The following is a 14,290-nucleotide window of genomic DNA, read 5'->3' on the forward strand; positions in this document are numbered from 1 at the left end:
CATCGGTCCTGGGTGATGCTTTTCCAGTCTTCCGGATATAACGAAATTCGACCCCTGACTGGCTCCGGATAAGCACAGCCGGGCACTCTCTCAGGAATGAGAGTAGGGAGAGCCACACAAGGAATCTCGGTCTCCCGAATTGCAGGGGCCCCCCTCTGCCCCTGGGGCGACATCTCCCTGAATAATCTCCCCCTCCTCTGCCTCTGGAGGGGGGTTCACCTTGTGCGGCAGGAAAAAACCTCTGTGATTTCTTGAACCACATCCCCCCCCCCCCCCCGCTGGGCCTTGGGATAAGGCCTAGAAGGAAGGGAAAAATGGACCCCTACGGCAGACAGGGTCTTTCCCTCTTGCTCGCACCTGGTGAGGGTGTCTTTCACTTTGGTTCCAGATTTACTCACTAGTGGGAGTAGGAGTACTGAGCTGCCTGTTTGTCCTTGGCCATTTTGGGTACCTTTCTGAAAAAAACTTGAAAAAAAAAACAAAAAAAATACTCTTGTTTTCCATACTTTTCTAATAGTTTGTTCCAATGTTCAGGTTTTGCTTATCCCTGGTTCATCTTGGTTGTTTTTTCTTTTTTCCTTGTGTTGTCATCAGGGTCTTTCTTACTACTAGGTAAGTGTAGGGGTACTGGCCTGCCTTGTTGTCCTTTAAAGGTGGTTTAAAAAGCAGTAACTGGTGTTTTATATTGTGTCCTGTTTTTTTCCTGTTTTTTCCTCCCCCTGCTATAATTTTTTTGGCTTATTTTAGAAAAGCAGCACTAAGCGCACACTAGCACTAGCAGAGACCTAGCACAGTTCCTGCAGCAGAGAAAAGAAGAACTCCCTAAAGTTCACTTTTTTTTTCTTTTTTTCTCCTTCTTTTGCCAGCTTTGCCGACTATATTTGCAATTTTTTTATCTATTATTTACCTATTTTTGTTTTAACTTGATTCTGCTATATCTATTTTTACTGTTTTTTGCTCTTGCACCTTTATACACCTACCTTGTTTCAAGTGTACTTAAAGTTTTGATAGCAGGTAATTTAAAACACTGCCATTTACTAGCATTTGTTTTTTCTTTTTCAATTAAAAAAAAAAAACTTGAAAAACAAAAAAAAACATGTCGAGGGATCAGTTGCTAGTGTCCTCTCCTGCTCAGCTGGTGAACCTGGAATATTGAGGCAATGTTACAATGCCCTCATGTACACAGACAACCCTCCTCCTCCTCCCACACAACAAACACAACAGATGAGCAAACTAGATGCAAACACTGGGCTGAGCTCTCTCTTAGGGACTGGCAAGGCAACCAGGAGGGAGAAAGGTTACCACACACACTATTACCCCAGTCTCACCTCAGTACCATTACAACCAAAAATCATACATACAAAACAACAACATACGGCAAGGCTCTGATCAAAAAAAAAAAAAAGCAAGCAGAAACAAGGCCACCAGCAGACACCAAACACAGACACCACACAACACACACACCTGCAACACAACACACTCAGAGTCAGAGGTCAGCCAGTCACAGCAAAACACACAATGCCACACACAACACACACACACACAAGTCAGACAGTCAGACACACTCACACACGCAGATTGACGCTGGACACAGCAGAGCGTAGCTGAGGTAAGTCTGTAGAACGCAATCACGCTCTGTCGACACAGCACTCAATCTCAGCAGCAGCAGGTAATACCAGCAGTCATTGTCAACCTGGTACGGACTTGTAAATGTCCTGAGATGTACCTCAGACAGAGACATTGAGGACCACTCTGAAGGACAAGAGAGGAGGGGCTGGATGACCCTGAGGCAGGCCCTCCACTTGAGCCACCAAGAATGATGCCACAATACAGAATGAATGATCAATTTAACACAATGAAGATCTATCAGCTTTACAGTCAGGAATAATATCTGGTGTCTCTTCAAAGGGGATCTGACACCAGGCCTGCTGTGCCTGCAGACGGACGGCTTCACCCTGTCACCCCTAAGGCACAGCGGATACCCCTGGATTCCGGCCATAAGAGCAAATTCTTTTTGGCATAGCCACCCTTTTTAGGCACCTCACAAATTCTAAAACCAAAAGGAAAAACAAACAAAAAATGAAAAAAAAAAATGCAATCTGCTCAATGCAGCTAAGTCATCTCAAAATGCAGCTGTGAAAAGGCCCTTCCTTCTCAGCCTGATGAGAGCACCCCAGCGATATTCCTGCTCCTACCCAGTTCCCAAGCAATTCCCCCAGCACATAGTTTTAAAGCAGGTCATATCATCCCCCAAGGACACCCAAAACAAGACAAAATACCAAGAAAGGAAAGATCCAAGGACATCCACACACCAAGACTGGTCAGATGCATGGTAACCATCGGAGACCCATGAGGGCTTACTCCTCATCAAATTGCACCTGCAAAGCAACCACCCTGTACTGACACCCCTCATGTACTTCCTTCCAACACACACTCACTTAAATGTATCACCACTTCCCATAAATGTACTAAACACTACTCAAGCCCACTAGTAGACTCCAAAAAGTTCCTGGAACTAACACACCTCAGCCCCATGGAATAACTACCAGCCCAAAAGTGGAATTCCACAACTCAACTCAAATGCATCCAAATAGTCACACCCCAAAACAAGACACCTATACACCATCTCACTCATCATCCCAATAAATAACATTCTTCAACACACCGGTGATACCAATCAAATCAGATACCACATCACAACTAATCTCAAAATCAGACCACACTGAATCAAAAGACCAAACCAAAGACCCACCAAAAGAAAAAAAAGCAACTTCAGTAAGAAAAAGCAGGTAAAGAGGTTTTCCTCAAAAGCAGACCACAGAAAACAGTACTCTGCCGTGATACAATTTACAAAAACAAAACAAGCACCAAAGCACCATCAGGATAAGGAAGCTACCAGCACCTGCAGGAGACTCTGCTTGGCTTTCAAAAAAGGAACAAACAAACCTAAACAAACAAAAAAATAGGAAACAAGGAAAAAACACCCAGCAGCTAAAAGAAAACTAAAAAAAAACATAACAGAGATATACAAGAATAACTAAAGAAAAAAAAAAAATCATCAAAAATCATCCAACAAAAGTAAAAATAAAGAAAACTCAGAAAAAAAAAAAAATCATAAGGCCCAGCTATAAACCTAAAAAGAAACTCAAAGATGAAAACAGCCTTCTTTAGCAGAACTCAAAATGATGTGAAGGAACTACAGACATTGCCCATGCCAAACAAACTGGTGGAAGCAGGATTACTGATCTACTTCTCCCCCCAAAAAAAAGGGCTGACAGGCAAAAGAAAAAAACTCCCCCCCTCCCTGCGAGAGCTTCAAGAGCCAAACATCTTCAGCCCCCCCAACAACTCCCAATCCAAGTGTGTTGTGTCCACCTCCAAAATGAATAACACAATCCATGAGGAATATGGGTGTCCCCGGACAGCCTCCATCAAATCTGTGAGACTAATTACCACCGGTGCCCAGGGGTGGCCCACTGCAAAGTCTTACCACTGGATTGCCTGGCGACCCGCAATGCAACCATTGCCCCACTGGCTTGTATTCACAAATCTGGGTGCCTCTGGAACCTGGAAATTAACTTCCTATTTAATATTTTAGAAAGCCGTGGATCAAATCATAATGGATTCCATAAGCATTTCCATTAGACAGTTATGCATTTTAAACTTTTTTTGAAACAGTCACTTTTTCACCAAAGCCATTGATGAGGCAAAAATGAAAGCTACAGTTTACATCACAAACTCATCACCCGAAACAATACCCCACTCGGGTATCCTTGAAAAACTCTCACAAGATGGGATACCACAATACATCCATCTGATACATTGCAAAATGGCTCAACTCATGGCATTTAAATGTTATTTTAGGCTCACAACATGGGGTGACTCTGTCCAGGACAGAACCCACCTGGTCAGTGTCCCACAGGGCCCACAGTACTGCAGCCACTTCTGTTATAACAAGTACAAGAATTGTAAATGGGCCCAAGGTCTCTTGGCATCTACTTTTTCATGAAGCAGCCTACAGGAGGGCCAGGGCTGAAAAGCATCTCTGACAGAGAAAAGAAAAAAACGGAGCTAAACTGCCAACAAGCATATAACAGATGAGGCGGGCCAACAAAGTTGAGCCACCAAAAAAATGTCAGGTCAAAAAAAAAAAGGGAAAGGGTACAGTCATTCATATGAAAGACCCAGGGACCACAGTAGTTAACAGACCTAGTTATCCCACCTCAGACAGTAGACTCGAGTAGAATCACAGATTCCACAAATTCATGAAGGGATTGATATAGATCAGACATCCAATAAATCAGTAGGGGAGATGACACTCATCATTGCATCATCAGGCAAAGGGACAATGGCACTCATTCTCATCCTGATCAAACAGAGTCCTGATCCATCAAAACCTCAGACCATCCACAAAAGCAAATGACCCACTGAATAAAGAGATGTCACCCTTTGCTCCAGCAAAAGAGAAATGTAATCTGCTGTTATGTCCTCAGTAAAAGGACTCAAAAAATATCACACCGCTTACATGGCCCATGCTCAGCCTCATTCACCTAGGGCATAGCTTACTCAGAAATCTAGCATCAGACAGACTACAAAGGGGCGATTCCCAAAATAAATATCCCGGCTGAGCCCAAGAAAAAATCTGAGCTAGACAGCTGACAAGGGCGGGGACTGATGGGGCCTCGGCTGACTAAATTGGGAGATCTGGATAGATAGAGTCACCATGGAACAAAATGCCGGTATGTGAATAAAAGACAGCACAGAGTAATTGTGACACCAGGCTGGCTATTCTGGCCTTGTGAATAAAAAGAGATATACCCAGGGGATTATAATAGTGGGACCACAAAACGATAGACAGCAAATGCTCTACAGCAGCACCCAGCCATGGGAGGGGTGGCCTAGCTATAGGAACCTAGGTGGCATAATAAGCAGTGGGAACCTATAAAGAAGAACCATCAAAGGGAGCGTCAGTTAAGGAAGACTTGAAGGCCTCCGCAAAGTGACACAGGCGCAGCCAGGCTTGCCTTCTAAGGGCAACTCCTGAGAGCTTGCTGTCCTACTCGCTCCCTCGGCTGCATACGAAATGAGCTGCATGGATGAGCCGACAATGGAATTGAGGGTAGAGACCTGGGCGTTAACTGTCTGGGCCACCGCCTCAGGAACGTTACCCGCAAGAGTATCTCCTAACTCCTTGAGGAGATCTCTCTGGAGCAGAGTGAAGTGAGACAGGTAATTCAGCGACCGTAAGGTAAAGGTTGCTGACGAGAGGGTATGCTTCCCGTACCGGTCCATGGTCCTAGACTTCTTGTTAGGAGGATGGACGGATGAAGAAGACTCTGCTACTTCCTTCTGAGTGGCTGCAGCCACCATGGCATCTACAGGGACTCCTTTAGACAGAAACTCTTTGCCCTGGGGGCGGAAAGAAACTTGTTGGGACGCCTGGGCACGGGCTCCACAGAATCAGGGTTTTCCCGCACTCTTCGACATATCAGATCAAGGAGCTCGTCGAAGGGTGGAGACACCCAGGAGGCAGAGGGCTGAGCACCAAAAGCCTTAAGGAATACTGACTCCTCCTCGGAAGGGGCTTTGGACAGCCAGTCACCTCTTTGTTTCAGTATCTCCAGGATGTCGGAGAAGGAAATATCATCAGAGGATGACTTGGGGGACCCCTCCGATTCCTCGAGGTCAGTATCAGAGGTGAGGGACTCATCCTGTGAGTCTATGTGCTTCCTCTTGCACGTTTTCTTTCTAGGGGGCTCCTCAGGCACGAACTTTGAGGGGCCCACAGAAATTTGGGGACCACTCGTGGGGGTATCCCTAGGCCCTGGTGCTCTGCTGTCCATGGATAGGTGGTGATCAGAGGCTCTCACCAAAGTGGTGGGGGACAGAGTGACCGACCCGCCTGATGTAGCTGATCTGGCCAGCGCGGTCCGCATGGCCTCGAAGGCAGCCCCCCCCCCGAGTCCGAAGAGCGAGCAGCCTCCGAGGCCATGATGGGGGTCGAAGTTCCCCGAGCTGAGGCACCGAGAGGGAGACTCGGGACCAAAATAAGCCCAGAGATGTCCCCCTCGGGCCCGACTGAAGAATCCCGAGTCCTGAACCCCAAGGACGGAGCCGACGGGGTCGGGGTCGGAGCCGATGCCGGTACCAATGGCGCCAAAGGGTCCATCGGAGCTGGCCTGGGAACATCACACGGCGCGGAACACTCTGGCTCCTAAGACAGAGATGCGCTCGGAGGAGGAATGATCGAAGACAGGGTCGGGCTCCGGAGCCGACTGGGCTGGAGCCGAAAATAATTTTGCCAAAACCAGTGACTGGAGGACCACCCTATCAACATCCACATCCGAAAGGGTCCTGGAGGATTTGGAAGACAGGGAGGGAGATCGAGATCTCCTCTCAGGAGAAATTGGCCTGGGACTGGGCGATCTGCTCCTAAGAGGTTCCAATAAAATCGGAGCAGACACCGGTTCCGTCAACACCGAAACTTTTTGCGGCCCCGAGGACAGTGGAGCCGAGGAGGTCGATGCAGTTTTTGAGACTTTCTCCAGTGGCACCGATGAAGCTGATGGAGCCGGAGATCTCTTTTTAGACTTGCCAGATTTTGATTTACCACTGGGAGACGAATCCATAGCCTCTTCAAAAGAGGGTTTCAAGAGTACCTTTAAAATCAGCTTATTCTTTCTCTCTTGGAGAACTCTAGGACTGAGCGCATGACAAAAACTGCAGGACTCCTGCAGGTAAATGGCTCCCAGGCAATAAATACAAATGGAATGCCCATCAGTGATGGATATTTTGTACCCACATTTAGAGCACTTTTTGAAGCCTGAAGGTTTGTGCCCCTTGGCATCTTTGGACATCTTCACTACTACACCAAAAAGCAAAAACAAGTCTGAGAATAACTCACAGGCGCTCACACCACAATACGCGGGAACGAACACTAAACAGTGACCAAGCACACACACACACTAAGAAACAAGTCCAAACCTCTAACCAAAAACGGTTGAAGACCACAAGGGGATGGGAATAGCCCAAACCTCCAACTTAAACTGTTTAGACCGTATACACACACAGAAGGCAATGAGAAGGACTAGGCCCTCTAACTGAAACGGGCCTAGCCCGAGGGAACAGTCAGCGAGATACCACACAAACAATCACAACCTCAAACAACACTAGACAATAGCTATGAAAATAGCTTTTGATTATGAACCAAAACTTTTCTTTAAGACAAGAAAAAAAAAAAAAAAAAAAAGAGTACTTAGCCACAGCCAAGCGAGACCACGTCCGAGCCACAAACGAGATCTGGGGATATGGAGCTGTGCACCATGGGATACCTGCTTAGCCCTGCTTAGCCCAGCCAATGAAAGACTTCGAGCTAGAAAAGTCGGTCGAGTCGGAGCCGATATTCGGCTCCGAACCCACGGGTAAGAATGTAGGCGAGATAGGACTACATAACATCTAAATGACACAAAGATTTTTTTTTCACAATCTGAGAAACAGAAGAAACTAAATGACACAAAGATTTTTCTTCACAACAGAAGCTACAACCAAAACATTCAGTATAAACTTTAACATAAAAGCCTGACAATTCGGAATACTAAAAGTCAAAATTGCTGAAGCATATACCCCCCCCCCCAACTTATCAATTGCTTTACCACCATTGACAGAACAAGGATTATAATTAAATGTTTCGTAACAGCTGGATAACTAAAAATACAGCTGCTGCATCAGGTCTAGGATGATTTTATAAAACTTGTCAGACTGAGAGACTTTGCACATTTTATCTGCTTTCTCAGAGACAGCGAACTGTCAGGGAAAACAATGACTGTGACAAAAGACATCCTCCACTGCTGACAGTACTGGGGATGGTTGAAGGCTCTAGGAATTCCAGTTGTATCTGTTCAAAATATTTTCTGTGGGACTGAGAAACTTCAGTGTTCTACTGAAAACACTAGCCAATTCTAGAAAAAGTCTCAGAAAGTGAATCCCTCACAGGGAGATTCACATACCATACTCTCCACAGAATCGGATTCAGAAACCTGAGGAAAAAACCCATTCACATTTCACATCTTGAACCTCATCAAGAAAATAGGAATCCCTTTTTCATTTACCAGAAATCACCTTATGAGACAGATCAATTACCTGTACAAGACTCCGAGCCAAGCCCAATAAATTACTCCTGTCCAGAAAAACCTGACAAGAAGTTAAATATTTAGTTTTCTGTCTCTGGTTGACAGGAAGGTTGGAGCAAATAAATCCAGTATTGCCTGCAACTCACCAGGGATAGGTAGAACATTCTGCAAAATGTAAGAGCACACTCCCTGCCTCTTCTCCCATCACCATCAAAATGCCCCTTTCTTGCCTGCTGAGAGGACCCCAACAGCTATAGAAGATGTGACTAACTCCAGGTCCATGGCAACTGTATGGACAACACCAAAGGGATCCAAGGAAAAAGAATAGTTGCCTGAGGAACTAGCATTGGCCACAGCAACAAGAAAGTGGTAAACAATGACTGTTTTACTAGAAATGGAAAACCACACATACTCAAAAAAGATGATCTGGTAGATCAAGAGCCTAGCATAGCAAGACTGATGGTGCAGTAGGTTGCACGCCTGAAACCAGTGAAGAGTTCACAGCAATATGGAAAGTGAAACTCAAGCCACACACAACCAAGGCAGAAACTGACCCTAAGTTTATCATGAAGAAAACATTGTTCTCAGAGATTCTTAGCTTTGCTGCAAAGAACCAAGGGGCTGACTTGTATTCTTCAATGGAAAGAACTCTACAGGTGGACACACAAGGTTGATTTACTTATTCTGGTGACTTGAAAAAGTATGTGTGGTCAGTCTGATACAGAACTCTGGCTAGACAGGACTCTCCACTTATATGGCATAAAACCTCCCATGCATAGGTTTAGCGTTAAAGATGCCAGTACCACTCTATTGACACTTAAGCCCCCACCCCAGAAGTGCAAGCTCAGAGAGCTTAGCATCCCCCAGGTTTCCTGTGGAATAAGGCAGACGGGCAAAGATGGGGTGAGGCAAATAAATGTTGTGTGAACTACAAAGCCATGCAAGCAGTTGACCGGGTCTTCTTGCATCGAGAGCCAAAGGGAGACAGTGGAAGATAGAAGCAATATTGAATAGTTATAGCCTTTAACTTCCTACATTCTTCCAGTTCGGGGGGGGGGGGGGGGGGGCAGCAGTAAGTTGCAAAGCAAACAGAAATGTCAGTCCAACTAAGAGACAGGTTCCACTGCCACGTCAGAGGTGAACACAGTAAACTGGAACTCCATGTTAAAAATAGGTCCAAAAGGACTGACTGCACAAATAACCATCTTGAGTTAGGCTAAAAACCCCTCATAATACAGAAGAATTTGTCACATAGAGCTATGGACTCCTAGACTACTCTGATGTTGAAGTTACCCTCAATAATAAGTCTGAGGATCAAGTTGACAAGGAAGCCCATAAACTCTTGAAGGGATGTCTTCCATACCAGATGGATGGGAGATGAATGCTCATTACCTGACAGATAAGAGATGAAGATGGACTCACAGTTTCCTTGTGTTCCCATGACATACTTGAAAGAACTGGAAGCCACAGACTTTAGTTTAATCAGATGTAGCAAAGGGCAACAAAAAATCACTGCCCACATAAAATCTTGTTCTGCTTAGCATGCTGAATTATAGAGAATTGAGAGGCAAAACAGCTGCAAACACATGTCAAATGAGGGCTGAAAGTTTCATTCAACCAAGTCTCCAAAGTAAAGCCAGGTCTACATCAAGCAGAAAACCCAAAATAATACTAGATGGAACTAGCATTAAATTATAACAAAATCAAAGGGACTAGAATTCCCCACATCCCTATTATTTGTGAGCATAGGTGATCCATTCCCTGGTACTTCATGCAAGTTAGAAATTTGGCCTGCACTGCATTATGCCCACTGCTAAACATGCTTTTCTCCACTCCACACTGAGTGCGCTTCTTGTATGCATTGTGCAATAAGTAAGTGTACATTGCCAAAAGCACATCCAAGGCAGATCACAATGAACTACCTAAAAGATAGCAACACAATAAGGAATTGGTGGCATTTAGAACAATGATTAAGCAGCTAAAATGCAACAAAAACTTTTAATTGAAAAAAAAAAAAAAATGAAACCAAAACATTGCTTTATTTCATTCAGTGTGAAGCATTCTGCCACATAAACATTTTTGTTTCCAGTGCGGCAGGTGATCACTGTCCAACTGGGCAGAAAAAAATGGTATTTCATAGAAATTAGTGGGAAACGTCTCAAGTGCTAAAGTCCCTTTCAGTTTTTTTTTTTTTTTTTGCGCAAAAAGGTTTCTTTTGGGTATATTCAGACTAGGAAGAAGAGATAAGAGTGAGCTAAAAGGGTATCATAAATATCCTCCACGGTGGTAAGGGACTGCTCTCTCTCTCTCTTCAAGATGTCATCCAGCAGAGTGCACATAAGGCTGAATGAAAAGAACCTTCCTCATTAAAACAGCATGTAGAAGAGAATTTCTGAGCTCCTTCTTAATGGACCACGGCCTCAGTAAGACACATGCCTCAGCATAGGGCCACAGCCAAACTGTCAGAACAGTCAAATTTACAGCAGCTTATGCAGAATCCCAATCTAGAAGCAAAAGATAGTATTTGATCTTGTTTCCTTTTACAGCTCAACTCTTTATGGAAGGGAAACTTCTTAACTATCTGAGCCATTAAGGAAGAAATGAATATGGACACCAGAGACAAATGGCAGAGTGCACTAAGCGCCAACCTAGCAGCTCATGTTTAACAAGGTACTTCGGTCCAAGCATCATTAAAAAAAGGAATAAATATACAGTTATACTAAAAAGCTTTGTATACTGTAAAATACTTATAAACAGCAGATAAAATCAAGGAAAAGCATTAACTAATGAAAATAGGGAACTGATGAGTAAATTCCCTTTACTACTCCAATTCAAGGCTTTGGAGTCCTTGTCCAGTGGTGGTCTGTGCTACACTAAGGAGATAAACCTGAGGATGCCTAGTTAAGGTCTCTATCTCCACTCAGCCAGAAACCTACAGTGTATATGTATTTCCTTGGAGTCACAGCAGCAGAACCCGAGTGCTTTCAGGCTGCACTGATGGTATCTGTGATGACTGGTTTCATAAGGGGAGACATGCAACACCTAAGGCTCAATTTTCTCCATCTACGGATACTAAAACATTTCCATAAATGAATGTTAGCCACAGAATAGTTCACCAAGACTTAAGTCCTCACTAAAAGAAGGATTATGGGGTGGAGTGGGGGGGGGGGGTGTCAGTTTTCTTGTACAAGCCTGAGAAGACAACTTCAAACTTTATGATGGAACATGAAGGACCCTGACAGGAAGGCAAAGCTCCTTCTTCCCAAACAGCTCTAGAAGGGAGAAGCCTATGCACAGGCTATCACTGGAACAAGAGTGCAAAAGGTATGCACCAGACACTGACTAAACAGAATCTTCCAAAGGCATTATGGGGATGTGAGTCCTGATCTGAGCCCACTGGTGGCATCAAGCTACAATTCCTAATGTTTCAATTCTGCAGTCATGATTCCATTTCCCAGTAGATGTCAAAAATGTTAGGCACCGAGCCATGAACCACTGTGTGGCATGACCTGGTGGATCCCCCATCCAACCTGGCTCAGTGGACTCAAATAAGCCTTCAGAAGAACTCCAAGAGGGCAGTTATTGACTTCAGCTACTATCAAATAGCTGAGTGACTCATCAGACTGCTGCTTAGTATCAGTCTGGATGACTGTGCGGTCTGACCAAACAAACTGGAGAGAAAGTGGTGTCTACAAACTACACCTTTGGATGTAGCTTGCAGCATAAGTTGGGGAGGAGCCGCTCCTCCAACTCTTCACTGCTTACTGAAACTGAAGAAAGCAAAAGTCACAGACAACATGGAAAAGAAGTGCTTTTCAGAACATGATTTATCTCTAGGAGGGACTGAGTGAGGCCTGTCCACTCCGTTTCTGGTCTTCTGAAAGTGTACCAGTGGGGGGATGGGAGGTTTAAAAAAGTGTAAACAAAATCTAAAAAGAATGAACTACAGACCATATTCCCCATTCTCCACAATTAAAAAAAAAAAAAATATATATATATATATATATATATATATATATATATATATATATATATATATACATTATGCACTACACACCCACACACACAAAATTCACAAAAAATTAACATGTAAACAAGTTTCAATTTAAGTCAACTTCCTAGAAACTGTTTTTACAATTAAAAAATTTAAATAAATAAATAAAACGCTAACTGTAACCAGCCAAAAGACAAACAATACTATCAGCATAGCAATATAGACCTGATTCTAACTACCTAAATTAACTAAAAATTAAAAATGAACTAAAATAGCAAATCCTGACATAACTACTAACACCCATCAAACAAATTGAACTGGCACTATAACAAGAGAAAGATTATAATTTACCACTCATTTAAGGGTTGAAAGCCATTTACAAGTCACCCTATTCATATAAATACAATACTACCTACAAAAGTCTTCAGCAGAAATGCAGGCAATCAACATATCTAATGCAAGTCAAAGGAAAACACTAATAAAACACAGAAAATGGATAAATGAAATATGTCAGAATCTGGTCTGTGTGTCACATGAAATGTATTACACTGAAGGAATAGGTAACTTCACCAAAGACCACAAAATGCATTTCCTAAACCTAAAGTTCAAGATATTTCATATTGCAACAGATCCTGCCATAATGAAGGCCTACAGCACATATATGTAAATGACCCCTTAAGGATGTAAATTGTCTCAGCTCATGACCTTAGGTAAATGGCCTTAGCTGAAACACTTGATGGCATAAGGGTTTATCTGAATATATCCCATGAGCCTTCATTACAGAACACCTGATGTCTTTAGTTATTTATACATACATACATATATACAATTTGTTAACTGGGGTAGAACACTGATCCCATTGGACCAATTTCAGTCTCAGCCCAGACTGAACATACATCAAGAGGAAAAAAATAAAAAACGATTTATACAATACAAGAGCACACTAAAAACCAGGGAATAGTTAATATACATTAGAAAAAAATTAAGAAAACTATCAACAGAACCCACTATGTATAATATTTCCATCAGTTAGAGTAGTGACATGCTAGAAGTTAGAGAAGAGATGCTACAGTGAAAATGACAGGCATGCTAGGTTATGTGACATGAAGCAGAACATGCAACTTGTGCTGTGAAATGTTCTTTAAGTTGTGCCCAAAAGGAGTAGCAATTAGAAAGGTTTTTAAGATTTGAAGGAATATCCCCCTCCAAAGCTTGGGTTCAAGGGTAGAAACGGAGTGGTTAGAGCACTGAAGTCTGGTTTTAGGTGCTTGCAAGAGAGGCTGAGCAGCTATGAGCTCTAATGTTATATGAGGAGGCTATCTAAATAAACCAGAGGGAAGAGAAGGGCAGGAATTTTCTTTCAGGAGAAGGAGAAGTTGGGAGGCAAAGAGTAGATTGGCTTCTTGCTGAACTGGCAGCCAATTGTCTTTGGCTAGTGTAAGACAGTGGTGTTCACACTTTGAGGAAAGGGTAACGAAGCAGCAGATGGAGTTGGAGACTTTTGATGGCAGTAGAGTTTCTTTTGGAGGCAGATGCTACAAGAGGTAGGCAGCACTTACAGTTTGCTAGAAGAATCCCTATGCCTACTGCATGTCTTGTTAGACAGATGAGAAAAAAGGAGATTTTGTTGGCCCAGTACAGTCGTGAGAGGGTGTTTTTGAGATGATGTTGGTATATGAAGGTGTTAACCAGCTCAATGGCAGTGTCAAAGTCCTTAAGAATAAGAAGTGAGTTGGGGGTCTTTTGCCCTTTAGGGGGAGTTCAAAGGGCATAGTTTTAGTTTTTGAGGAGTTAAATGACATTTTTGGTACTAAGCCAGTTAATTAGGGAGAGGATTTTTTTTTTGCAGATCATGTTGAATTGAGTGGGTTGTATGTTTGGAGTGGGGGATAACAGTGCCATCGGTATATACTAAGATTGGAAGTTGGAGAAGGTACAGTGTAAGCTTAATTATAAAAATGGAGAAAAAAAGAGACCGAGGGCTGATGGGATTGAGGGAAATTCACCAAGAAGAATAAGACTTTTGATTCTCTGAAAAGAGGAGGTCAAGTCCTTCAGAAGAGGTTATTAAGCTTTTGTAATGGAGGAGGAGTAGGGAGATAGTCAACAGCTAGAATAATCAGAGAGCTAAACTGAGAGTGGATTTGTGTTGGTAATAAATATGGAA

The 14,290-nt window shown here is 43.3% G+C and overlaps 1 protein-coding gene across 1 annotated transcript in view; it reads right to left on the reverse strand.

The window, feature by feature from the left end:
• LOC122793575 (E3 ubiquitin-protein ligase TRIM35-like) overlaps positions 1-14,290 on the reverse strand; it is a 623,883-nt gene that overhangs the window by 112,228 nt on the left and 497,365 nt on the right. The gene's annotated exons all lie outside the window — the stretch shown is intronic.

This window comes from Protopterus annectens, chromosome 2.part0 (assembly GCF_019279795.1).
Source record: "Protopterus annectens isolate FY-2018-M chromosome 2.part0, PAN1.0, whole genome shotgun sequence".
NCBI lineage: Eukaryota > Metazoa > Chordata > Ceratodontiformes > Protopteridae > Protopterus > Protopterus annectens.